Source organism: Ischnura elegans, chromosome 11 (genome assembly GCF_921293095.1).
Source record: "Ischnura elegans chromosome 11, ioIscEleg1.1, whole genome shotgun sequence".
Classification (NCBI taxonomy): domain Eukaryota; kingdom Metazoa; phylum Arthropoda; class Insecta; order Odonata; family Coenagrionidae; genus Ischnura; species Ischnura elegans.
This window is the reverse complement of record NC_060256.1, coordinates 29,944,192-29,972,144: the sequence shown is the minus strand read 5'-3', so window position 1 is coordinate 29,972,144 and position 27,953 is coordinate 29,944,192. Positions and strand designations below refer to the sequence as shown.

At 38.6% G+C, this 27,953-nt stretch overlaps 1 protein-coding gene across 4 annotated transcripts in view; it reads right to left on the bottom strand.

Moving 5' to 3' along the window:
• Nucleotides 1–27,953, bottom strand: part of LOC124168438 (fatty acid CoA ligase Acsl3) — a 69,262-nt gene that overhangs the window by 31,059 nt on the left and 10,250 nt on the right. For 2 of the 4 annotated variants that reach the window (XM_046546669.1, XM_046546671.1), the window contains exon 1: nucleotides 20,755–20,856. The exons of the other annotated variants lie outside the window; for them this stretch is intronic. The gene's annotated coding sequence lies outside the window, so the exon portion shown is untranslated. Of the gene's footprint in view, nucleotides 1–20,754; nucleotides 20,857–27,953 lie in introns of those variants that run through there. 4 annotated transcript variants of the gene reach the window in all.

Below are 27,953 nucleotides of genomic sequence, written 5' to 3'. Positions count from 1 at the left end.
TTATTTTTTCTAAAAGATAAACATAAAATGATGTAATAGAATGTATTCGCTCTCACGGGACTAAAAGGTATTAAATGATACTATTTACTGTAACCATAGCTCTCTCTGAAACATTTATGGCCACGTTATTATCACGAAAGGTAGAAGAAAACACACGACAGGAGTATGGAAAAAAAACTTGAGAGCGGATATGAAATGGGTATTTCTTCTTTCATACACCTCCAAAAGACCACGTTTTTATGGCGTAACGGCGAACCACTCACCTTATCAACATTCGAAGCCAAATAGTCGGTATTTACGTAAACATTTGAGCCGCAAAAATTCGAGACAACTAGAGTAAACAGTTCAGCGTAACACGGCCCGCTCAGAAAAGATACGAGGAAGAGAGACCAAAAAATGACGATCCACGGGACAGAGGATGTTTTAACACTCCAAAAAAGCTTAGCAGAGCTCATCAAATACATAATTATAGCATTTGCTCGGTATTCATAGTAAAGAAAATCTGGAAAATACTCGTAAAAATAGTAAGTCAATACTGCCCCACTTATGAAAGTAGGAATAGAAAAAAACACGCTGAAGAGCAGATATTGGCCACGTACTAGGATTAATCAGAAGCTCTACATCATACGAGAAACCAATCCAAATTTAGGCACTATTGAAACACTAGGTAACCTCGTCAGTACCTCGTACGCGTTCAGTAGTCTCCCAGTAATTACTAGTAGTTTTTCATAATAATAATAAATGAAAAACTATGCTAATTATTTGAATGCTTCCCAACGAAGCCCAAGAATATCAAGTGAAATAAAATTCATTCCTCTAATCAAATCATATACCTATTGCGATCTATTTCTTGTACTTTATTTGTTGTCCATCGCGAATTCCAAAGCTCCACCATAATACTATTTTACTAGATAATGTAAGCTAAATAATTACAAAGTGGCAAAATAAAATATTTTTAAAGTTAAGGATAGTAATGCATTTGTTTCAACAAAAGGCCGTAAACTATACCCATTGAAAATAGCATCGTATGTTGTTCAAATCAATTCTGAGCACAACATATAATGACCAAAATCATCTTTTCTAGCGAAAGTAGATCAGAAAACCAAGAGGGACTCTCGACCTTGCCATAAAAAAGACAAGTACTCAATTCCACCTAATGGGTTGAGTTTTTCAGAGAATCAAATTCCCACCACTTAAACACCGAGCATAAAAAGCTCGCCGGCGGAAGAGGGAAGAGGTCAGGGTTTGTCCAAGGCCGCGTCTGAAGAAGGTTCTGCTCACAAAGAGACCCAGTGAACTGGAGGGCGAGAAAGGATGGGAGGGGGATGAGAAGACGGTAAATGCGCGAGTGGAAACCGTAAGAATGCAGTGACTCCAGTGACGCACGACCGTCTCTCCAAGTCTCAATCTACCACTCGAGTCACTCTGGAGGGCATGCATTGTACTCTGCACCTCTCACTCGTTGATCCTATAAAAAGTAAATACCTGCCAAGTGCCTCAATCAATAAAATAGGCGACACGAGGATTTCCACACTAAAAGATAGGACACCTTAAAATAAAGCCCACTTCTGTTCGACACGACTCTTTCATGACGCATTAACTCGTTTAAAACTTAAGGTAATATCTTGAACTATTCACGATACATAGAGTAAATTCATTCACAAATTCTTCATCTTAATCATAAAAATATGACATGGGTATTTTTATGGAGGGTAAATGTTGAACGGGGTTTACTCTGTATACTCATGAAAATTTCAAGATAATAGCGTAAAATTTCCACAAGTAATAAGTCACAAAAATTCCCAGGACTGTAGAGTGTGATGCGTCTCCTAAATAAAAATGGTGCTTTAACCTACAATAGGTCAGGCTAAGTATATTGCCGCATCTTTCAGTAGTTGCGTGCTGAGATAAGCTCTTCATAAACTTTTAATTTTAAAGTCACGGTATTTATAGTCAAATGTAGGTGCTGTGAACGAGGGTTTACAATACACATGAGGATAAATAGTATTCATGAGGTTTCCCCTAGGTATACCAAATAAAATAAATAACATATTCACACTTCAAGCAGTTTATGATAAAACTTTTAGCGTTCATACATACTGAAACTAGGATAAAAAGAATCAGGAAAATTCATGGAATGATGTGCAAACTGGCAAGATGTTTTAAGTTTAATTTATAGCATCGAAAGACACCACGCGTGAAAAGTGCTTTTAAAGTAACATTAACTAAAAGAGAGAACTAAATATTTGTTTTAGATCATGTGCTTGTGGAAGCATTCCGTAAAAAAAAGAAAACATCAGCAGGAATTCCGAGAGTGGCCGTGGCAAGTGGTCGAATGTGGGCCAGCTGACGGAGGCTCGCTGCGAGATGCAAGACCCTCTCTCTTAGACCAGCGATCCGTAGCGGCCAACTGCACGCGAGAACTTGCGAGCGCTAAGTTCAAGCAGAGGCCCAAGATTGACGTTAACCCCCATTGCTGGACGTATATCCGAGCAGAGAAAGGGGTGGAAATCACGTCAAGCATGGGTAAGAGACAAGAACAGAAGTTACACCATGATTCAAAACTAATATTTATTTCCAAATTTTTTAATGCACTCATTTTAGACGAGGTATCCTCTGATGCTAAAACTCGAAGACATACAAAATACCTATAACGCAGGTTAATAAATTATTACAGTTTTCATTAACCACTTTCTTTAGCAGCTTTTGTGTTCATCGAAATGTAGATTTTAATTTAATTTACTAGAATTTGCCGAAGACAAGAATGAGTCGAGTTTTCATTTTCATCACTTGCCCTAAGGCCTGACACACATTTTTTGTTGAAAATGATATATGTTTTACAGTTTCAATTTCATTTTATTATCCGCATACATTGCCATTAACAAGTCCACAATGAGTTATACCCGCGGGACCTATGACGATAATGGCTTTTGTTTCGTTTTCTAAGGAACATCAATATACCTCAAGCGTGATAATAAGGCATGGATACTGCAAATAAGCCAATTTGGAATTGCAAAATTTTCAACCTGTACGCCCGACACGGCTGAATCTTTGACATTAATTACAAATGCTGATACCGAATCAGTCACGCCGCGTGGCTTTCAAGGATGACGCAGGGAAATGAAGTAAAAACGAAGAACTACCATATTAATATGCTGATCAACCTTCCACTCGCAATAAAGTTTCCCAATCATTCGACAAGCATAAGGAGAACACAATGAGAAGCGCTTTTTATTTACACGCTAATTACGGAAAAACCGAAGCGACTGACGTATTCATGTCAAAGAAATGGCTTACGCATTGAAATTGCGTGCCTCTCTCGTCGGTGGTCAAATTAAATAGTTTTTCAGATACTCGACTTTCTGCTACCTTTTCGTTATTAGCCAGAATTTAATGGACAATCGGCGATCGCAAATGATACATTTATTTCTGAAGTATAAGATTAGTATTAGATTGTAGTCTCAACTTCTACCCTCGTCTACTATATCGTATCTTTCCATGACATCGACAACTAACTTAATTCGCTAGATCTTCAATCAATCGGGAAAAATAATCAATAAAATTCCAACATCCATTAAAAAAATCAGTAATATTTAATTCAGATGAAAATTAACAATATTTGTCTACTTAAGAAAGCATGGATAAGTTGGGACAAAAGCAAAATATACTCAGACCAATGCAAATAAAATAGAGAATGCAATCAATCACTGCCGAGAAGAGATTAATCTTTTGAATTGATAAGATGAAGAGTATCAACTAGGCTCGTTTAAAACATAAAAATAGGCTTGACCAATAAGTAACGAGCTCTGTTTCCCAAAATATTGTGACCTTCAATCTAATCGTATAACAAATCCATTATCAAAGAGTGAAACTTCCCCTTACTTGACTATCGTGGAGGTTAGACGGAACGCAATCGAACGACAAAGGGAGGTCAAGGAGCAAAGTCACACTTGAGCCGCGTGACATTACAGGGGGCAAATCTAAGTGCATTCCATCAAGGTCAAAAAATGGAGTATTTTTGCGGCCAGGGGGCGTGTTTGTTGAGTCTGCTACCCTTCAACCTATCGGACCTCTCTTTATCTCTCCCTCCACGGTAATATGCTCCCTCAAAAAGAACACCCCGGAACTCTTAAACCCCTTCAAAATAATTCGCACCGGGCGACGGATAGCCATAATACTAGCCGAGGGGACGTGATTTATAATTAAAATATTCAATAAGCACGCATTATATAAGAAGGCCTCAATCATACATGTAAAAAATACGTCCATAGACAGAGCCTTCGTTGACAGCACGATAGAAATAATCGAATTAAATACTTCTCTCTCTACTTTCATAAACGAAAACTCGTAAAAAAGACCGAGTGGACAATTCAAAGATGGTATATTTAAATTGATGCTTTCAACAGTCTTCATGAGCCGACCACAGCGCCATTAACGATTAACATGATGATTCAATTAATTAATAACGGTTATTTTCGCGAATTAATTAATAGGTTTCAATAAAAGGAATATCAAATAAATCGAGTGCTTTCAATAAGTACTCCTCATGCGTAATGTCACTTAGATTGCTATTAAAAGAAGCGATTGCCACGTGATAAACACCCGCGTTCTGCCGGTAGTTAAGAAATTACTCCGCGGTCAAAGTCAAAAAGATTCTACTCGAATCAAGTGCAGACTTTGACGGCAGATAAGCGTCGGAAATTAATCGATTGTAACGTTAGTTACCAATGCGCGATCTGGAACAATATCATACATACGTATCCTTCTGTCGACTGGAACAATCTTTCGACACCTACTTTAACTAATCTACTCGTCCACGATTCTAGTAATCGACAAGGGCTTTTTGACGAATCTACCAATGAGAGAGCCTAAAAACAAAGCAGATGGTTCCACATAGGCAGTGCCAATCAATACAGTAAATCGACTTAGTCATCCCTAGCATCTGAAACTTTAGTTGTGAGTACAGTTTTGGTAGATTTTGAAAATTATCAAAGAAAAAGAAATCCACTGCAGAATCTACTTCAGTGAATATTTAGGAATTTTGCGCGATAGGTCAATGAAGTCAAATCATCTCCTTCGCATTAACATAAAACAACTTACCGGAGAGCAAATTATAAGTGAGCAGGGAATTAATAGCACAGAAGAAATAGTTTTACAATTTTCGTAGAAGTAGAGAAAGCATCAATGTATTGTATGAAGGTTTCCGGTTTTAAATCCAGGAGAAGCCTTAATACAAACCACAAAAATACTTCCTGGTGCTCGAAATGCCGCAACTTTTACTTCAAACTGTGCTTCCGAGGCTATTTAGGCACAAATCTAGGGCTAATATTGTTGACATCTGAACGAGCTGTAAAAGCGAGAGGGTCATTCCATTGAAATCTCCTAATTTGGATAAAATTTGTCGCTCGACATTTTTAATTTTCCTAATTTTTTATCATTTGTTGCTTACAAATACACAATCACAAAACGATATAAAAAAATTCACAAGCTATTTTTTGGCAACCATTTTTAAAAGGGCGGCTGGGAAAATTTTAATGAAAACGTGGTTTGCCTAAAGTTTAATTTCGGAGCTATTTTAAAAGATATCAGAATAATTTAAAAACCAGTGTGCTCAGCAGGAAATGAACTATAAGCAACCATTTTTATAAATTATCCATCATAAAAAACACTCAGTCAAAATCTTTCCGTAAAAACTCGGGAAAATGTTTTTGTTTTAACTATTAAAATTACATTTATATTGAATATTACTTGAAAAATAGAAATATTTTGCATGGTCTGCATTGTGACTGCCATCTGTTGTAACCACAGTGCACTTGCGGTGGTAAGCTGCAGTACAAAATGTTTACAACATATGGCGGTCACGATGCCGAAATAGCAAAATATATCTATATTTAAATAAATTTTCATTGTATATGTTTTTTTCAATTTAAACAATACTTATTGTTACAGTAATTATTTATTAAGCCCTTGTGTACTAACTTCGCTGCACGAGCCCTTGTTTGCACTGCAGGAGCGTGTAAAGTGTTGTATTTTTACTGATTTTCACTGCTCCGCAACTCTAAATGTAGCAGACTATGAGTCATATTTTTTAAAGAGATGTTTATACGTGTATAATGAACGTACACAAAAAAAATTCACTTGTTTTCATTCAGTCCCTTTTTAGATATTGACCAGCGAACATCGACGTTAGAAGGCTTTCGGCATTGCTTGAGAAGCTCTAGAAAAAAAATGAGGAAATACTCAGCACTCTAAATTGTACTGCGAGTAGCTCTTTAAGTATTCAACTTTGAAATATAATTTTATTGGTGAGTCTCATTTTCTTCATAAAAATTGACCGTGTTAAAAAGTTAGTACTGAGTTTTTACGGAAAGAGTTGACTAAGTGTTTTTTTATGATAGGAAATTTATAAAAATAAGGGTTACCTTAAGTTCATTTCCTGCAGAACACAATGGTTTTTTTATTATTCTGATATCTTTAAAATAGCTTCGAAATTAAACTTTACGCAGACCACGTTTTTCATCAAAATTTTCCCGGCCGCCCTTTTAAAAATGGCTGGCAAAAATAATATGGCTTGTAATTTTTTTGATAGCGCTTTGTGATTGTCTACTTGTAAGCAACAAATTATAAAAAAATCAGGAAAATTAAAAATGTCGAGCAACAATGCCTGGGTGATTTGAAATGGATTGACCCGAGAGCGATTTCTCGAATAATGATTTCCACCAGAGCTCTCGAAATTGGATCTTTAATACATTCAATAATTTTTCTAGGACAGTATATGCTACCAATACAAAAGAAGCCTACATGCGTACTCTTTATCAATAAAAGCGGAGTGAAAATTAAAAAATATCCATACAACAAAAACCAACACAAAAAGAGCAAATTAAGACACGAAGAAAGTAAAAGAACGTTGGAGCGCGAGGCAGAAAAAGTCGACCGATTATCATGTTAAAAAATCCGGGTTGGCTGAATCTATTTTAAAAACTCCTTGGAATCACTTTCCAAGTCAGTGATATCGGGTGAAATTTTAAGGCTATAAAAAATGTAAAATTAAATCCCGTTCCGGGAAAAATCAAGCCTCTACAGATTAATTTCCTCTCGACGGTAAAAATATTTTGACTTCTTCAGACAGCCCGACATAAATAATCGGCTCCTTAATAGAGGACCAGACACAACCGGTTCTTCCGGATGAAAAAAATATTAGGCGTCAACATCGTGTTACTTCCTAAGCTGGCAAATTCGAGAGCATGCCTTAACATACGGGGAATCGATCAGTTGAAAGAAACCTTTCATCATCCTCGAGAAGTCGCAGAATTTTCAAATGAATGGACAAAAAATAACTTCATTTACAAACTCAATGTAAAGTATGTAAGTACCTCTTAGCAGAATCGGTTAAAAAAACAACTTTGAGGGCAAAAGAATGGGCGATAAAGTATATGAGATATGAAGGGAAACACTTTGCAGTTTCCACATAAAAATTTATTAAACTACAGTCGATATGTTTCGCAGGGGAGTCTTGATAATGCTACAGTCGACATGTTTCGCTGCACTGCAGCAATATCAAGACTCCCCTGCGAAACATATCGACTGCAGTTCAATGAATTTTTATGTGGAAAGTGCAAAGTGTTTCACTTCATATCTAATAATGGATCTCCACAAAATATCTGCATCATCCAACCAATTCAATAAACTATATGATACACGGGCCAAAAATGAGTAAATACAAATCGAGTCGTAGTATATCTGTAACGGATGATGTCGTGACAAACATCAGAGATAGATTCTTTGTCATCGTTTAAAACTGCTTCTGAGGCCATGAAAACTCAAAAAAAAGTTTTTTTTATGGCTATTTAGAATACATGGATTAGTTCACTAGAGATCATGGCACCTGCACGACATGTATGTTGATTGCGAAGTGCCGGCCAAAGGCCGCTAAATATTTCTACGCTTGAAAAGCACTATTTTATTTGCGGTATAATACCTCCGCTTCACTCAAGCTCAAGCACCATATTTCAAAGGCTAAACTGACAATCAAGGAGTTAGTACATAGTTCCATACAACCAAAAACAGTGTAATGTGAGTTCGCAGTAGATAAAAAATGCATTACTCCGTAAGAGAACGAGCATTGGCAGAATCATACAGTAGACGTAAAACGTTCCAAAGTTTCCGCCTCTTAAACAATGGATGCTACAGATAAAGTGAGATGAATGAGGCACTCCGCAAATTTCTGCTATACAATCGTTAGCCCACACGACCCCACATCAATGCGAAAAATAAGCTTAACCAATCGACTTTTGTTCACCATTACCCTTTCTAGAAAAGTAATGACTTTTATGACTTACCTGGAATTCATCCACATTTATGTATCCATATATTTTTTCCTTAAACAAGTTTCGATGAATGAACACCAACTACTTAGTACCTGCGCCTAACGATGCCAATAAACGGTGAAATGCATGCGTACACACCGTACCTAATTCATAAAAGAATATCGCCCGTTAGTGGGTCCTTTCATCGTCAAAAAGACAATAAACGCGATATTGATGAAAACCGCGATTCAAATTATCCTCCTACGAGCATCGCACCAGTGACGGTCGCTCGGTCAAGGCACGAGCTGAATATCGGATATTCAATACATGGAGAAAAACGCGAAACAGTCCCAGAACTGCCGTGTCTTTGCCAGAAGATGGCCAATGCAGTGAACCAAATTTGGCACCTGCACCGCCACCAATGATAAACGCAAATGTTCCGTGACAAATCGCGTCACGTTCGTCCGGCTCCCACGGCTGGCAGGGGTAAACGGCTCTGGACCATCCTAGGACAGATTGGGAGGGAGGAAGTGTATCCGCTGCAAGAATTGGGGCGGCATAGAGCCACGATGTCGCAATGGCACGCCATGGCGGAGGGCATGCAGACACGTGTCACGGGGTTTAGGTGAGGAGCAAGTGGTGATATGTGACGAGAGAGAAATGCAGCATCCACATCATACGGCAGTGCCCTGTAACCCGTCTTTCCATCCCCGCCGATTGTTTCATTGGGATCAATTGAACATTTGCTACTGGAAGTGATCTACGCGAAGAGTAATCTGTACTTGAGAAGGAGATGCCAACCTTAAAGAAGGCAAAAAAACGGCTAAAACCTTTTAGGATACCAAATTAGTGGCATGGCACAGGTTTCTGTTGCCATGGTTACCCTGCTATAAAGGTATAATTATAATACCGTATCTTTGCCAGAAGATGGCCAATGCAGTGAACCAAATATAGATACCAGATAGAACCATATATAATAAATGGATTAAGGTATAATTACTATTCCTCTATTAGTACTCATACAAACTTATGCATATAAGGAAATATACATTTTGGAAGCGAGAAAATACCAATTCATAAAGAGATTTTTCTTTTGACCTTAACAGAACCAAAACTACAAGCCATAAAAAATACTTATTTACTGGCGGATTCGAATCTTACCAAAGACATTGCAGATAAAGGTATAATTACTATTCCTCTATTAGTGTCCTCAAAGAAGGAACGTCTACTCAGTGTATCACAAATAGACTAATTCTGTCATCCATTCGGACGAAAATATATAAATGCCATACACGAAAATTTCTGAATGATGAATGAACTATCAGAAAACCAAAGACTTACAGAAAAACGAAAAACTATTACGAATCTTAACCCAAGGCACCAGTTTTTTTTAATTAAAAGACCTTTTATAGGAAAAAATACTATACCTATCTAAATGATGACTAAATATCGAAATACAAAAATAACCGATTACTAATGCGATAGCCTATAATTTGAAATAGCCTATTGAAGAACAATAGCCACATAAGGCTAGGTATAAGGGGGTGTCGTTGGTAAGTCAATGGTAGTAGTAAGTACACTGCGATTATGGAGAAAAAAGAATTAATGATAATTATTAATGTTTCTCTATTTCAAGTTTATATTTCAACAGTAAAAAATTAATGCTAATGCGTCTCACTTAATTCTTTGTACCAGAAATATTCTCTTTAGACCTCGTTCAATGGAGAGGAACTCAAATACGTACCTCTAAAAATAAAGAACACGCAAAGAGGCCTCTGCCCATGCTTGAACATGTTAATACCTTCCCGAAAGTGACAGAAATTTTCCTTTCTTAAGATGCGAGCCGTTTCCTTCAACGCAGCCAATCTGAAAGATGTTTACACTAATCTAGGAGATGGTGTGGTGCCTGGCTACTGATCCACATATAGAAAACTATTGTAACAGATGGGGAGGCCAACAGCGGAATTATTACAAACGATGATGAGAGCGACAGGGCAAGATTGAGAGTTGACGTTGATACGAATTTCACAATGCACTAGTCCAATATTAAGGCTAGCCGGGATGCGACAGTGTGGCGTCCGGAGCAGCGAGCCAATTCCAGCACCGCGAATGCCGCACCGGTCACAGCATTAAATAAATCCTAGGGCCAAACGGGTATGGAGGTCGAGGAACCATCCCACGGAATAGGCACCCCATAACTAGACGCAAATAAGACTCAACAATTCACGTTGCATATGATACAGACGTGAAAATATTTTCTGAAAAGTGACAGGGTATATGCGTAGTTATTCTTCATTTATAACAAAAAAAACATGTCCTACCAATAAAAATTATACAGAGAAACCAGTTTGTACAACTTTCGAGTAAGCTTTTAGAAGCAAATGCATCGCACTGCATTTAGCATGGGGACTTCCTAGAGGAAGATTCCATCCAATTGAAGGCCACTTCGGTCGCATTTCAATAATTTCAAAATTCTCCCCGGCGCGGTGAAGATTGCAATGCGATCCCATTTTTTATAATATTTGGCATCATTAGGTTTGTAATGCGAGGGATAGCATTCCAAAGTTATAAATATGATAGATCACATCATCATGTATATACATTTCGGTTTTCACGGCCAAATATACCTCATTTTCCCGTGAAACTCGGATCACTTCGTCAGCGACGCTAGTGGCGACTTTTGTAAACCCCTTTAAATACGCGGACCGTGACAACACATTTAGAGGCAGACATGAGGATCCCCCTCTGAAACAATCGCAGTATTTAGTATCAACACGCAATTAATGTAGGTCTTCCAAAATTCCTATTTGGTAATAACCTTACGCTTTATTCCGACGTATTTGGCGATGGCAGAAAGCAACAGCAGCATGGAGAAAGTAATGATTGTTTTCCGATAACAATTAATAGGCACTATTTAAATTTAACTGATACAAGAAAAAATAATACAATTGAATCAACGTTTGATTAATAGCCATATTAAGTACCAAAATGGAGGGAATCCAAGATCGGAGAAATTATCTATGGTATGTATCAACTACTCATTTACTGAGGAGAAAAAAAAAGAGCTTTATGTAAAATATATACATTGAATTAAAGGGATCCCTTAAGATTATCTACGGCGATAGAGGTCTTTGGATCTTATGATAATAAGAAAATATCAAAATATTACGAGCTCAAAAAAAAACATATCCCGCTCGGAGGTAGTATATAATTTTTCCTGCGACGCTGGCCAACGTAAATAGCACCAAAGTGATAATCTAGTGGCAGGTGATGATAACTCTTACATACGCCCCGTAATGAGGAACAATACATGCTTCAGTTTTTAAGTACCGAAAGTGAACAGACTATCTAGGTCACTGAACTCGGACCTGGCGATTATGGCAACAAACTGTCCACTTCCCCCTGCCACTATCCTTGTCTCAGTCGTCCGTAACAGGCACACCATCGCATCAGGAGTGGGGAATAGAATATAAGGCGAGTGGAAGGAGTGAAAGGAAGCACTGGAAAACGAATGGCCAAAAGAAAGGGTGAGTTGAGTCGCAGCCAACGCGCTTTAAAAATAAAATTGATTGCAATTACATTGAGATCGCCTAACCAAGAGATGATAATATGAAATAATTAATCGAATACGAAGATAAAGAACATAAACGAATGCAGGACACGTAATGAGATGGTTTCAGTCTTATGACGACCCTGAAAAAAACGGCATATTTAAGGCTAAGTTTACTTTTTGCAAGACTAGCGACAAATTTCGACAGGCCCCTAAAGAACTAGCAAGCTAATAATACCTCATTTTAGCCAATTGTGTGATAAATAAAGCAACAGCAAGAGGCGAACTAATTTTTCAAGAAATTCCTCCATTGAAAAGTAATGAAATCAAAGCAGCGTAATGTAATAAACGATATTATCGCCAACATAATGGAAAAAACCGCTGATATTAACCCGTACATGCGGTGCACCGAAGAGTCTATGGCAAATGAACTACCGCGATCTGCCATTACGTATACGTCAGATCGATTTGAAATAGATTCCAATTACGCTGCCGATGAGCGGCGTACCGCGGGGGCCTAGTTTCTGCGGCTTCGCAGACCACTTACGGGTTGTGCAACGCGGAACGCGTTCAAAGAGCACGTGAACGAAGGGAGAAAACGAAGCAAGAGAATTGAAGGGGCGGAGTGCGCGGCGCACAGATACGGCCATCGAATCCACACTCCCAGAAAAATGTACCCGTGGCTTTATCCATTCCTTTGACCTCCCACAGCATCACTCACGTTAATCAGATGTTTCAGACACTACCCCGAAAGACACTGAAATAAGCGTGTATTAGGACTCCATCCGTTTACCCGGACGATAACAATAAAAAACGAAGGTAACAAATGTGTAATGTTTGACTTCCAGAGTTTAATGTAGCCATCATTTAAGTCCTCCTTTTGTGTGGGATTTAAATACAAATTTCTTTCTCCATCAATTGGAGTGAATTGTCGATTTACTAAATAGTTTGTCGAACCTAGAAAGATAACGCGGATCGAAGATGATGTTCTCAGAGTTTATCAGAAAGATATCTGTTTTTGAAAATACAGGAAACAACTACAATGAATCATTGACGGATCGACATGAACAGACGTAATTGCCCTAATCTTTATAATTTAAGATCCACCTTAACAACAATTTTTTCCAGCAACTGCATCCGGATATGCGCCACTTTCATTCATCTATCCAATATTCTTTTCAGCTGCAGCATTTATTAGCTTACAGCAAAATAAACTAGCATAGTGAGGTTCCTAAGTTATATTTCTCACTCTCTCCCATTCGTATATCCTTAGGAATTTTGCGCGAGGAATCACTTTCTAACTTAGGTCATGACCTTGAAATTTCCTGCGCATGTGCAGCAGAAATTGAGCAACAATAGCCCGAATCAAAAAAGGAACATTTTAAATTTAAAAAACACTTTGTTAAAATTATAACGTTTGGGTCACTGGGAAATATTGGCAAGGATATAATAAATATATGTTCCCTCAAAATCTCAAGCAAACATATATAGCATACTTTTTTTCGCCAGCGTCATTCGTCGCCATAAAAAGACCTGTCCAGCCGGACCGATGCATCCTCTAACTCGTTTCTTAGGTAAAAGAATTTCACGCATTCATCACAAAATTTTCAGTTCTAGCGACATGATCAACCTGTTTTCCTCGACAAATTAAAGGATAAGCTCATCATTTCATATCATTATCGCAAGTGACTCTGATGAATAAATGAATTATCTATCGCTCAAAATTTTGGCGATTCGATTCTCCACCAAAAAAAAGGAGTTCGTCGGAGAAAAACAAGAGAAATAAGAATAATATTAAGATTTTTATAGCATATAACCTAAGATGAGAAAATATACTGAAGTGATAATGGTTAAATGCTTCGGATGACGGATCATCTATCCATAAGCCAAGTGTCTGCACTTGTTTCCAGACAGTTTGCCACTGTCTATCGCCAGAACATAGTCTGTATTACACACATGGAAACAACATTCGCATTGATATCCTCCCCGATTGCCCTTTCAACGCCACGACCGAAGTCCCGCACGGCCGTGGAAGTTCGACTTCGGACGCGCGACTTGTCCTTCAAGCCATTTCATTGTTTATCAGCATTTTTCATCACAAGTCATCACTATCGCTGAGAACACATCTCAAAATCATATCCGAGAATATAAATCCTGGTGCACCCATTGCAGTTTTACGCACAAAGGCTTATCGAATAAAATCATTTCGAGGGCAATGTTCACAGGAGAAGCGGATACAACCTCCAAGTGCTAATTTATGAATTCAATGATCCAAATGCGTAGGATAATCTCACACGAGGTGGATTGGAAACAGGACATTTCGTCCGCCACGGCGACACGTCACTGGAATTGATCATGGCGTAGTTCCATCAGTTGAAATTTTCTTGCCCCCAAGACACAATCTAGATCACGAGCCCTAAGGATCACCAACCACCTCGATTTGGCAATTTAAAATCGCACCAGAAGGGAAAATATTAAAATACACACGCCCTAGATGAACTACTGCAAAAAATACAATATTTGCCTTTAGCTATATTACGCTACCGATATGCGGTAAATGAAATGCAACATTGTTACTTCGTTCTGGACGAAGAGGACTCCAGAAAATGGACGTATGTATGTGAAACGCTCAAACCGGTCAAGGTCAAAAAATACGAAAAATAAACACGATGTAACTAAACCCACAAAAACAAAAATATTTTTGTCACGGAAAAACTATAGAAAAAACTCGTCGATACTTCACCGAACAACGACCGTAGATGGACTAAGAAGTGAATTGACACATACTGAACACAAACAATATAGAATAAGCTACCAGTCACTCCATTTCCAGAGCTGGCATTGGCGTGATACTTAGAAAAACGCAACAAAACGCCACAAAACCTTAAACGCCCATCACCCTTGACCCACTGATCGTGCAACGCAAGGTGAGCCTACACTGCCTTTTCCGGTTTCTCTTCCCATCCCGTGCAAAAAGGACAAGAAACGAGATCAAGAGCGGCAACTCCTCCAACAATGGATCAAAACGTGCAACATATCGACAATCAGTACCACGGAAACGATCGCACAACATGATATGGTCGGTGCTGTTAACAATATAAATATTTTAACCCCCGTAAATTTTTTTATGATTATTTTATAATATAAACTGTATAATTAACCACAAATGCGAAAATGACAGCTAAGTTAAAATTGAAAACGAAACCAAGGCGCTAAAAAATATTTCTCACAAACAATTTCAGACGGGCTACCGACAAAAAAAATGTTTGAGACTTACACATCCTAGACAAAAATGCATATTGATATTTTACACAGAAATCATGGTTCGCAATAATGATGTTATCGTAATGGAGTGTTGGTTGCTGCTCATTAGGGCAACTTTGACAAGGTTACATGGAATAATTAGTTTCATAGAGAACAAATTAGCTATTCTTGATTCGAACTTTCCATTATTAATATGGTCTAGGTATTCATCCAGTTATCCAACTACAATTTTCAATCATTTTAAAGTTTTTTATGAAGTGTGGGATGAGCTTCGCGAGAGCTCGCAAAAGCCACTTGCACGATTTTGTGGGCTGAATTGCATTCCCAACCTAAATCCTCAGCCAAACACCGATGGATTATTTGGATTTAACTATTAAATTAGAAGGAGAACAACGAGTGAAGAGACAAAAGTTGATAAACGCTCGTTACGCCTCATGACCGCGGTAATAACCCAAGACGTTTTGTAGGACTAACCGATGGAACGCATTAAATTTTTTTGGACGAAGAATTTTCCTACCGAAGAAAGGACATTTTTCAAGCGTGAACTAATTATGAGGAGGCAGCGCAGAAAAGATTACTAGGAAATTAAAGTTTCAATCCGATGCCTCCATGAAATTTCTCGCCTGGTTTCCATTTCAATACCACCAAAGAAAATGTTTTTAAAACCCAACATTCTGACATATTCCGCCGGCAGACAACACCCTGACAAGTAAGATCTGATGCTTTCCCGGCGAATATATTCGAAAAAGGCTATTCGGGCTTCCAGCCAGGTGGTCTGGAAGAATTGAGGTAGACTACCCGGCTGGAAGCCCGAATAGCCTTTTTCGAACACCCTAACAGTTAAAATGCCCTTCCTCAAGCCATCAATTTTACGAAAGAATCTCTAGACCAAGGGGTAAAACAAAATAGACTATGGGGACTATGCGGATAAATACGTAAGTAGGACCCAACATTCTGCCACATTAAGCCGTCAGGTTGCTTAAGATTTAGCACGAAGAGGTTGGCGTGATTTGCACGAGTACATTACACACCCGCCCATAAATTATTCACTTACACTGCAACGGTTAAGCGGTTCCTATAATAAGCTATATCATTTCTCCACAGGGGAATTGCTCGACATGCACCAATATCTCTTTGACTTTGAAAAAGTGATGGACATTGGTAGAACCGATGCAATATTTGTTTTCAGGGCTGCAGAGCACTTTTGATATAATGTGACTAAAAGATATAGTTGCATTTTACAATGCAAATCTTTCAAACAGGAAAATAAGTTGATAGAAATATATTTTCAAAAAATAGACTGCACGTCATATGCACGCTAAATAATAATGTGAGCTTCACTTCGGTATCTAACATCATAGGATGTAGGGTGTGAAAAGAGAATTTTTTTCGAACAACAGCTACGATACCAGGAATTAAAATCACTGTTTAAGACGTTCTCTAACGGCATTACTACACAAACACAAGAACGAAAATTTGCCGAAATGAGGAATATAATTATACTTGCAGCCAATAACATAATGTTGACAAGCCAAGAAAGTGATATTCTCACCAGCCTAGGACATGCTTCTATTCTTCTATTGTGGACGTCTCGAATTGATAGGACATAAAGACAAGTACCAACGAAAAAACGGGATTCATGGGCACGGCTCCTCCGGGAAAACCGAGGATGGCCGTGATCTTCGGACGACGTATTGCTTCGCCTCGAGAATTGGGAAACGGATACCTGTCCAGCAACCTTTGGCGTTGAGGGAGTCCCGCCATGGACGCCACATCGCACGGAAATATCTGCGTTCACCCGAGAAAAAAATTGGCCGTTTATCACCTCTCGAATGAGCACTCAACGATGCTTATCAAAAGGGAAGGGGGATGTCATGTGACAGCGACACGATTTTGGAAAAAGACCTTGGTCAACTACACCAAATTAGATCCCTACGAACCTTAAACAATATAGAAAGTGGCATTGAAAACATTCCTACTAAAATCAAGAGAGCTGTTTTGGGGTGAACAACAACGTATTTAGGTTTTAAAGCATATATTATTTTGGATCACCATAAAAGTAAAAAATGCTATTACGTTTATTCAATGTAATTTATAATTTTCAATGTGACTGCTTTTATATTCGCCTAATTATAAATCGCCTTGAGCCCCAAACACTATCGATGTATATTTGTGAAATATCCCCACCGTTAAAAATTGACTTAAGTAGCGATTTATTGCTATAAACTTCACACTTCAAGGTATACACCCCTTTAAAATACAACTACGGCAACGGAATTGAGCACTTTTAACGCGTTTCTTAAATCGATATGGTAGGGAACATCGCCAATTTAGGAGTGTTAGAGAATAGTTTTTAGAATTTTAATAGGCCTTAGTTTAACCAGACAAAAATCTTTCCAAAACTATTTCTAGAACCGAAATAACGAACTCCTCAAAACTTCTGTAAACCCAACACTTCCATTAATTACATATTATTCATGGCAAATCATTCACTTATACACATGAAGGAAGCACTATCGACGAAACTCAAAAAATACCGTTGTGCAAAGATAAAAGATAAATGCAAGGGAATCAATTCACAATTCCACAGGCACAAATTACAAGTTAATAGAAGCGAACGCCAAATTAAGGCCACAACGACGCTGATAAGGAAATGAGACCCTGGATCGACCTCGCCATAACCGACAGTCGAGGCAAACCCAAGTGGTCAGACAGAAAGGAAATATGCATTCAACACTCAATTATGGACCATCAGCAGCTCTCACGACTCTTTCTGGCAAAGAAGGTGCTTCCAACACCAAAGATACGAAGACCGCTACCGATAAATGAAGAAGTTAATACCTATTAGCCAATGTGGACGAAGAAGAAGGCATGAAGCCACAGCAGGCTATATCACTCGCGGCTTCTTCGCGCGCCCTAGGCAGACCGACACACGATTAGAGCAATGCCACGGGCGGGTTCAGATGACAGCCACCCAATGCCGCCCACTGCTAATGAGCGAAGCCGCCGCCGGGAAGACAGCTTGGGTGACAGCGGCACGCGCCTGAGGAGGCAGAGCTCGGCCGAGACAAGATTGCGGGAGTTGGTATATTAGAGAAGAAGAAATCCTACAATAAACAGGGATGCCAAATATTCGGAGTAGGAAATACAATGTGATCCCCGATTTCCTGGCCTAAATTTACTCCGACGATTTCAAACAGTAACGAAAGTTATTATATGGGTTTTATTCAAATAATGAAGGACAGTTACTCAAAGTATATCTGTCCAAATAAAGACCAGTCTCAAATGAAAACAAAATGTCAAGCATAAAAAAGGATAAACGGCAATTTCAAGAGAAATTCTAATTTTAAAAAAGGTGAGCAAAATCTCAAGATTTTAATAAAACAAAGCAATCAAAATTCATAATTGAGAGGCTAAATTTAGTTGACAAAAAAGAAGGAAGCTTAAACACGCCCTGTTGAAATCATAAGAGTTTTGAGGGCTGAATTTTCCTTGTCTTCATCAGCCTTCTCATCGAGTATTTAAACTTATTTTCGCCATCATTTCAGATGTATTATTATTGAAGGTGCAAGCAGTAGAACTATTTATCTGGGAACCAAAATATTCAAACATTTTTATCGATTTATCCTGAGTTTTCCCTGAGGGCTCTATTTTCCTGGAGTTCTTCCTGATTTCCCTGATCTCCATAATTGGGGCAACCCCGACTACAGAATCAAGGATTCATAAAGTGGATTGACATGGCGCCCCAGAACAAAAAAGTGAACATAAGTGATATTTAGAAGTCCTCAATCCACAACTCGAGTACGCGGGAGGCTTATGGAATATAGAGCAGAATAATTTAATCCGCCAAGAAAAGAAAAAAGGAAGCGATGCGATTCGTCAAAGAGCGTTACATAGCCTACCAAACCATACCGGTTTCAGTTGGGAACCACTAGACGATACCAGGAGTGTATTATATACAGGACCCCAATTATTTAGCATGTTAGCGGAAGTAAGCGTTAATAAATTTGAAATAATCAAAATTAACTGATTTAACAGTGAAAAGTTTTATCATTCAAACCTGATCATCCAATTCGGCGTGAAGATACACTCACATGCCACTCTGACACAAGAATTCTTACATGTCGAAGCAGAGAGACTATGTATGGATGTGCGCAATACATCGCTATTTACCACGATTAGCAGACGACCAAATCGGCTATTATACACGATTATATGAACTTCTATTTTTCACTTTTTTCCCTTTTCAAGGAGTATTTAGAGACATAACATGTTTCTGCACACACTACACATCACAGTGCAAACAGCCTATGGCAACAACCGATCCACGCCACTACTCAAATCGCCATGGGCTCAATAAATTAACTTCACGCAGCGAAACCAAGGCCTTTCGAACTATCCTCATCAATTAGCGAGGGAATAACAAACTGTAACTCAAACACCAGCGAAATAAACCCACGACCTCAAGATATAAAAGGTTGGTTTGAAGATTCGTCATTTAAACCCTGAATAAATGTGTAATTACACACCGGGGAGACCAGTCAGCGTGTTGAAACCGGCTATAAGCACAAAAATCGGGGAACGATAGGAAAAACTGAAAAATAATGCAGCACCTTAATGAAATGCAAGAAACTATTACAAAAGGTTAAAAACGGTAATGTTGGAAGGTTATTTTATACTAGGGATGAAATCAACATTTCCAACTTCTCGTTATTTCACACGCCTTCAACTACTGACAGGCTAGAGTCTTTAAGCAGGAGGAAGGTACCAAAATACTTACAAGATAAAACAAGATAAGGAAGTAAACACCAACCGAAAACCAAAACGAAAATGCATTAGGCCATATGAAGGATACACAAGGTTCCCAAAAAATCTGATTTCGATTCTCCATTCATAAGTACCGAATACATCTTAAATTAATTTCGACTAAAGGCAAATCGATAAAGTTAACGCGCAAAAGTGCTCAAAGGTCGCCCTTTACAAACACGAAATATGTCCATACGATAGTTAAATTGGTCCCATATCTTAGATAGCAGGTCCTCATTTACTGCTTCCACAGCAATCATCTGAGATACCGTAGATCTAATGTAAACGCAATAGCTGGGATGTGAGCCTGCGCGTGAAACTCATTTTTCCTTCCAAATTTAAAATTCTCGATCAAATTACATTAATGATGAAAAGCACTGATGTGTTGAGCAGGTTATTCTCTTTTAGATATCCTGTATTTTGAATGATTGATATCACCCACTAATCACAAAACAATACAAGAAAAAATGCACAACAGTCACCGTCGAGCAGTTTCTCCATGATGAAGTTCCGCAGGTTAGTAGAAGCACTGAAAATCCCGGAAAATAACTTTACCCCAAGTATTTATAGGCGAAATTGTTCAACTCCCGCTAATCTAATGAACTTCAATAAAATGAAGTGGATGGGACTAGAGGAGAAGTACGAGAACTCGAAGAAAAGTCCTTAAGTGATCCAGGTTACTATGAACATGACACAAGGAAACAACCTAAACCACCTCGTTGAACGAAGAAAACGACCCGGGCCATACTCGAATAAGGAACCGGTCACAGGAAATAGTGGGGGTGATATTTGGTAGGGGGTGGGAGGATATCCGATCTTAATACTCACATTATAGGTGGCAGTAGAAGGGATCACGAGCCGCGGCGAAGTTAAGTCCTTGTCGCTGCCACAAACTGTAAGCACTAGAGCAGTGAAATGTGTGTACTGGGAATGGACATCTAAGCAGTGTCGACGAGTTTATGAACGAGAAGGCGAATCAGGGGAAGGGGTGACGACACGGAGAAACGGGAGGGGAAGGGCGAGGGAGGAAAGGGGTGGGCGAGGTCAAGAGTAGGAGAGACGCCGGGGCAGATTCGCGCGATTGTACAAGTATAATCGGGATGTTCACACCAACCGAAATTCCAATCAGAGAACAAAAACTAATTAGGACTGCATACATTAGCATTGAAGTTAGGAAGCTTTTTCTTAGGACTTTATAGGCATGCTTTTCTATGTTAGAAAGGCATTAAATGAACATGGACGATGACAGAAGGAGAGATATCAAGGTTGGAAGCTTTCGAAGTGTGGTGATATAGAAGAATGAATCAAATGGATAGATCGCGTGAGTAATGAGGAAGTTTTAAGAAGAGTAAGAGAGAAGTCTTTCGAAAGACTTGGGAAGAAGATGGGACAATTTAATAGGCCACATCAAGATACACGATGACATATTATGAGCATATCGTTGCGGCACAGGTGGAAGGGAAGAACGGCAGAGATAGGCAAAGGATGAGTTAGATACACCAAGGTATGCAGGAGATTTATGAGATTTCGTAAATCCAGAGATTTATGAAGGGGTAAAAAGATTGGCCGATAATTGAAATTAGGATTGATGACGATGAATACTTAAATAAACCTAATAGATTTTGGACAGTTGGTCATTTAAAATCAAGGTTTTCACTAAGTTAGAAAAAGTACACGAGTGTGTCAGCGGGATTCAAATACTAAGTTCATTCACTTCGGTAAAATCTACCGTTTGATCATTACTGCAATAGACCCATGATCCCCATTTGCTGCGAATGCGATGAAGGGTCGTTGCCCACGATATATTTTAACCCACCACTCATGCCAAATCCGTAGTGTACTTCAATTCTCAGTAAGGAGATGCCTCACGCTAAAAGGCCAACTGACTACTGGTAGCACTCCTCGCAGCCGCGAGGAATTTTGTTTGCAACGAAGAGGAATGAATGGTCAGTGCCCAATTCTAAGGCATTTTCGTGATCTTCATGTCATTGTAATATTTAACTAGTTTCTAAATGTCAGTAAGTAATATGGCATCGTGACAACACGACTTTTTCTCCACTACGACTACTGCTCCAACTATCAAACCCCGGGTCTGTTTAGCATATTTCGGTGAAATAGGACCAGGTAATTATATTTCCTCAAGTTAATACATTGATTCCAAGAAGCGATTCAAGAAAAATTACACTTTTCCTCGTGCCGGCTTTCGAGGTCCGCGGTGATACAACTTCCTTGAGAGTATTCTGTGGTTCTCGCCGATTGCTTCCTCCAAAAGAATAGATACACAATAAGTAAATTAGACATTTTCTGATCAAGGCCTTTCCCACGAGACTGCTATCGCACGTCTCATCCATTCATGTTGAGAAAGACATAGGAAATAGCAAGCAGAATATATTTAGCAGACAACATATATTTAATTGAAATATTATTTTTTAAGGTGCTCGGGGAGTCCTAGAAACATTTTCGTTCGCCCACGGCATTCTGGCTGCAGTAAAACGAACTCCGGCAGTTGTATGAGGCACACAGACAGCCACATAACATATATTTTGACAAACTCTTAACGATATAGAGCTTCTAGAATCTCCGAAATGGACAGAGGTGGGGGAAAAGCAAGGTGAAAGGAAGGGTAAGCCAGGTATGAAGAAAACGGCGGACAGGAGGAAAGGATATGGCTCTAGAGGCAAACGCTAAGGCAGACAAATTGCCACTGCAATCTCGTGGAACGAAACAAAGAGGTCTTAACCTTCAGCTTATGTTTTTCTGGCCTTCGCTATTACATAGCATTTGCCCACTAACTCAATAGTTACAGCTCACGAAGGAAAAGAATACACCTGAAAGGGATTCCACGCGGTTGCGAAAAACAAAATTGCTTCCCAACAATCTCCATATTACCACATTACTACTATAAGACGGAATAGCAACGTCATCGAGGAGGACAGGATGGCATGATCGAAATGAAACTTAAAAGACCTTAAAAAAATGAAGATGGTTCGCCGGAGTAAAAAATGAGCCGAAATAATAGGCAAAATCAAATTAGCCTCATCTCACCGTCATCGAAGAACGAAGTTGCCTCACCAACTTCGATTGCCAAACCCGTTTTTAAAGTAAAGGAAACAATTTTATTAATTATTACAATTTTTCGGCTCACACACCCCGCTGTCGTCCTCTCACATCATCGCTAAACTGACAACATCTCATTCTCGCTTTTCAGCATTTCCATTTAGTCTTATTTGGACTGAATTTAGGAAAGGACTTATTATAAAAAGTAATCCACTTTATAGCAACTATAAATGATGCATTTGTACCCCGCACTACATTAGCATTGAAGTTAGGAAGCTTTTTCTTCGGACTTTATAGGCATGCTTTTCTAGGTTAGAAAGTCATGAAATGAACATGGACGATGACAGGAGAGATATACCGCATGAATAATCTGAGTTTGGAATACGATTCCCACTGTAAAAGAACACGGATAAAAATATCCCATAACCCCATCGTGGATTTCGGCATATTATCCCATAAATTCTAATGAAATAGCTATTCAAAAAGATCATCTTATTACCATTGAGTTTTATGAAATCGGAATAATCTGGTTAGTCCACAAGTACGCAGGTGCCCCACGATTCCACTTCCAATCGTGTTACTGACCAACCCATTGTAAAATATTCGCGCGCTACCCTCTCCAGGGAAGTTAACGAAAAAAAGCGAAAATCACACGCACTAATGGAAACTATAGACATATAAATTAAAGTATAAATGAACATCCTCGGTTACAATTTTTACTGTATTGAAATTGGTTGCATCGTTCGAACGATAAGGCAACTCAAAATCGGGTGCCCGGCTTTGCAAGATTTTCTGCAAGACTTATTAATCACTGGGATACGCTGATGATTGCTTTTTCTCTTTCACCATATGTCCTATTTTGACCATATGTCATACCATATGTCCTACGGATTATTTCCAATAATATGTGGATTGGTTTATAACAAACTACCATTGCTCTCACTCGTCTCTTATACGTTATACGCATTACTTCCAAGCAACAACAATACTTGTCGGTTATTAACATTGACTTTGAGATAATAATTTCAGGACTTGAAAAGCTTCATCCATTTTTATTTTTCGACAACGGCCATGATCCTTACTTCAATCGATACAATAAAGGGAATGGGAGAAAATATCTTCCTAAGACCCATTATGTTATAAATATCTACAGGAATAAAATCAATGAACCCACACCGGCGGTAGAATATAAGTCCGTAGTTCTCGACGGAAAATCCACTTATCGCGGAGACCGAGCCACGATGGAGACGAAAGCGTGTTAGGGACTTGTTGCACAAATACAAGTCAAGGTCTTCAAGAGGTTCTCATTTCGAAGAGAAAATAAACAACGGGCAAATACACGAGGGACAGATGTGGAATTTAGAATTTGTGAACTGCTTTTCCAGTAGTGTTTCCTTGATTGCGCGTTTAAATTCACAATACGTCAGGCATCGAAGTGAATTTGATATTGATACTGTTTCGCGGCCATTGCGCAGCGAAAGAAAAATGAAAGTTTGCTCACAAACCAATCGCCTATTAATTTATTTAAGTCGACTTTAATTCGATATTTTATACAAGAACAACAGGCATATGTACGATGGACAAATGATGAATTTAGAACTTCTGAACTGCATTTAACTGGAATAAAGGGACCAAGGAATACAAGAATAAAAATTGAATCGCCTAACTCTGTGCAGTATAATTAGCAATGTAGAAAACTTGGGCATGAGAGGGACGAACGGGGAAAACATGCGAAAGGAAATAAGGGGATATTTAGGCTCAAAATCTGTAAAAAAAAACCTAAATTTCTACATTTAATGAGTTACATTTAGGATAATAAGGAAGAATCATTGAATCTATTTCAGGGTTCCCACTCTAACTACATTATAAAATTCACGGTTTTTTCCAGGTTTTCACGGTCTAAATGTCGTCAAATTCACGGTTTGTAGATGAGGCATTTTAGGCAGAAATATTGATCGCGTAACAATCATCGACCGCACGTTAACTAAAAATGTAACAAACGCAACAGATGCCTTGAATGCAAACGCAGAAATGACAGTGCTATCTCTTATGACGTCACCTATCGTTAGCAAAATTCAGGTCCTGCGAAAGGGTGTGTGTGGGAAAATGGAGAGAGCAGGGTGGCAGGGAAGTGAAGAAGTGCCTGACTGTTTGCCAGGGTTAATGTCTTCCAATCGCAGGCTTAAGGTCAATGTGCTGTCTTGACACACGACCAATTAATAATTGCGATTCGAATACATACACGTGTGCAGAAAAATGCGTGGACAGTATCTGCATGTGACTCGACCTTGAAACATGATTGAAATATCGATTTTTCTTTTAATCTGTCTATCGTAGTTCTACAATCTAGTTTGAGAGATTTCTAAGGTTTTATGACGAAATTCACGGCTTATTCACGGTTTTAAGGTTTTCACGGTTGAGTGGGAACCCTGCTATTTCCTTTACGACCAATATGTAAAAACTGCTGAGCTACGAGCGAGAGAAATGGTAAGTAAATGTTACACAAATTGTTTAACTTAAAGTCTTTTAATCCTTTGGAATCAGTAGTGTCTACAAATAATTTTATCTGATGATAATAATTAACACGCTGCTTTTCTTTGGGGTACTTTCATTCAACCAAACAGTACTCCCTTTACCATTATGTATGTCGTATACTTAATAAGAAGAGGTTTAAATTTTTAAATTACTAACACTAAGAGCGAGTCGGAGGAAAAAAACACTAGCCTACAGGAAATATTAAATAAAAATACGTATCTAACTTAAAAACCAGGATTCTATGCGAAGATTTTCCATACGATAAAATGCGATATGAAATGACTTGATTGGCAAGATTTGAATTAAACTTGGAATAACACGCAAATAGCAATTGGAAACCGGCGAACAATTTCAGGGAAAATGTAAGATTACGCTTCAGAATAGAGTTTATAGAAAGGCAAACCAGAAAACTGACATATTCACTGCGAATATAATGATCAATCGAGTACTCAAGGTAAAGTAATTACCATTCGAGGTAACGGTTGCGAGAGCCGCAGAGAAGGAGATGTTCTTGACTCGGAAGGAAGATTATTAGCATAGGACTCTGAAGCACAGTGGGAACGGGAGACTACTGGAGGTTATCCACCGGGAGAATGATTAATGAATGACCCAGAACGAGAAGGTATATAAAAACAGCTACATCGTGAAAAAGCAATACAGCTGAAGCGGAGAGATTTAGGGAACCATGACCAATCCCGATGTCCAGAGTGAGCAACAGCCAAAATGAGACACGTGCTGAAGTTCTCACCGCAAAACATCAACATGAAAACTTCTAAATTTAATCATCCCACTTCCCGACATCGACAGTCGCTCACCAAAATAGACTGTCCTTGCTATATCCTTTTGTAACGGCATTTTGATATCGGTAATTTTATACTGATAAATACGGCGATTCTTAAATAGTTATACGGAAAAACGTTTACCAATACTTAACTTTATAAGAAAAAATAATTTAACTACTAAAAGCTTGACAAAAAATTAGTATAAAAGATATAAACGAAATTTTGGTTCGCCACCAGATTACTTATTGACTTATGCGCAAAATAATTCAAATAATTGAGGTCAAATAAAATGTGTAATGGGAAAATGTGGATTGAATCAATCACTAGGACGCCGATCTCGATACATCAAAAGAACATCGAAGAGTATACACTTCGTAATCACTTAGAGAACTAAGACTGAAATAGTTCAGGACACGTGCTCCTGACTCGAGTAGATGGATCAATGGATGACCGGGAGAAGGAGGTGACACAGACCGGCAACGGCAGCAATATTATCATCAACTATTCAGCATTAATTGCAATCAACTACCTTCGCAACCAGCACGATGACTCAACTATATTTGTGATGCATGCTCACCCGTAAAAAAAGCATATCCAAGGTCCAGTGTAGTCATGTAAGAATAAGTTTTCGCCTAACATAAAATTTTTTCGTCGGTCAAATTATGATCAACTTTACAAAAGATGCACAATTTGAATTCAATACACACATAAATTTAATATTAGCCCACCAAAGAATAAACGATAAACGAATCCTTCAATCAAAATACGTTACAAAAACTAGGCTCTTCAAATCCCATCAGGGACTTTTTGCAGATAACTCATTGATATAACAGTCGAATTTCAGCTCAAAGTATACTTTCATAGCGCCACGTAGCATATAATGTAAATATACTCAACACTAAATGTGCATGCACTGATGAACCAAGGCTACAAAAGTCAAAATTACGGCAAATTAAAAATTTTAAAAAATCAAAAGATACTGCCGCCCAGTGGCGATGCAGCTCATACTAAAACCTCGAAACAATTCACGAAAAACAACAAATCACGGATAAACACGAAGTTCGCACCAGTGCACAAGGTTGAGTAACGGCTTTATGAACTGTCTCCATTTTAATTGCGCATATCACAGCTGTACTTGGACCTTTGGAGACAAGGAAAATCCTTGTTATTGCTGATAGATATTTTGCGCTGGAAAATTCGATCAAGGAAAAAATTTGCAGAGTATGACCTCAGACGCGATTGGAATTGCTCCTCCTTTAACATGCCCAATAAAGGCTCAAATAAACCAAGACAAAACAAATAAGTAAGAATCAGAGGCTGAAACTGACAGATGGAAGTTAAGATACTGGTTCAAGTTAATTTACAATAATTTTGAAAACTCACCTACGAAGAGTTGCACACAACCATTTTTGATCGATCGCGAAATCACAACGAATTATACGCATGGCAAAAGGAGAGTAGGCATTATGAATGGAATAAAAACTCGTATGTCGTGTTCGAGCTTCAAATATGACGAGCTTGAGGCATGAGCACAGGAAGGCACACCGACGGCAACTTCCTCCGAAAGGAAAACGTAAAACAGCCAGCAAAATGAACAGTGCACGGAAGGCCGGCGGGGAAAAAACAACTACAAAGGACAGCTACAATGAGAGA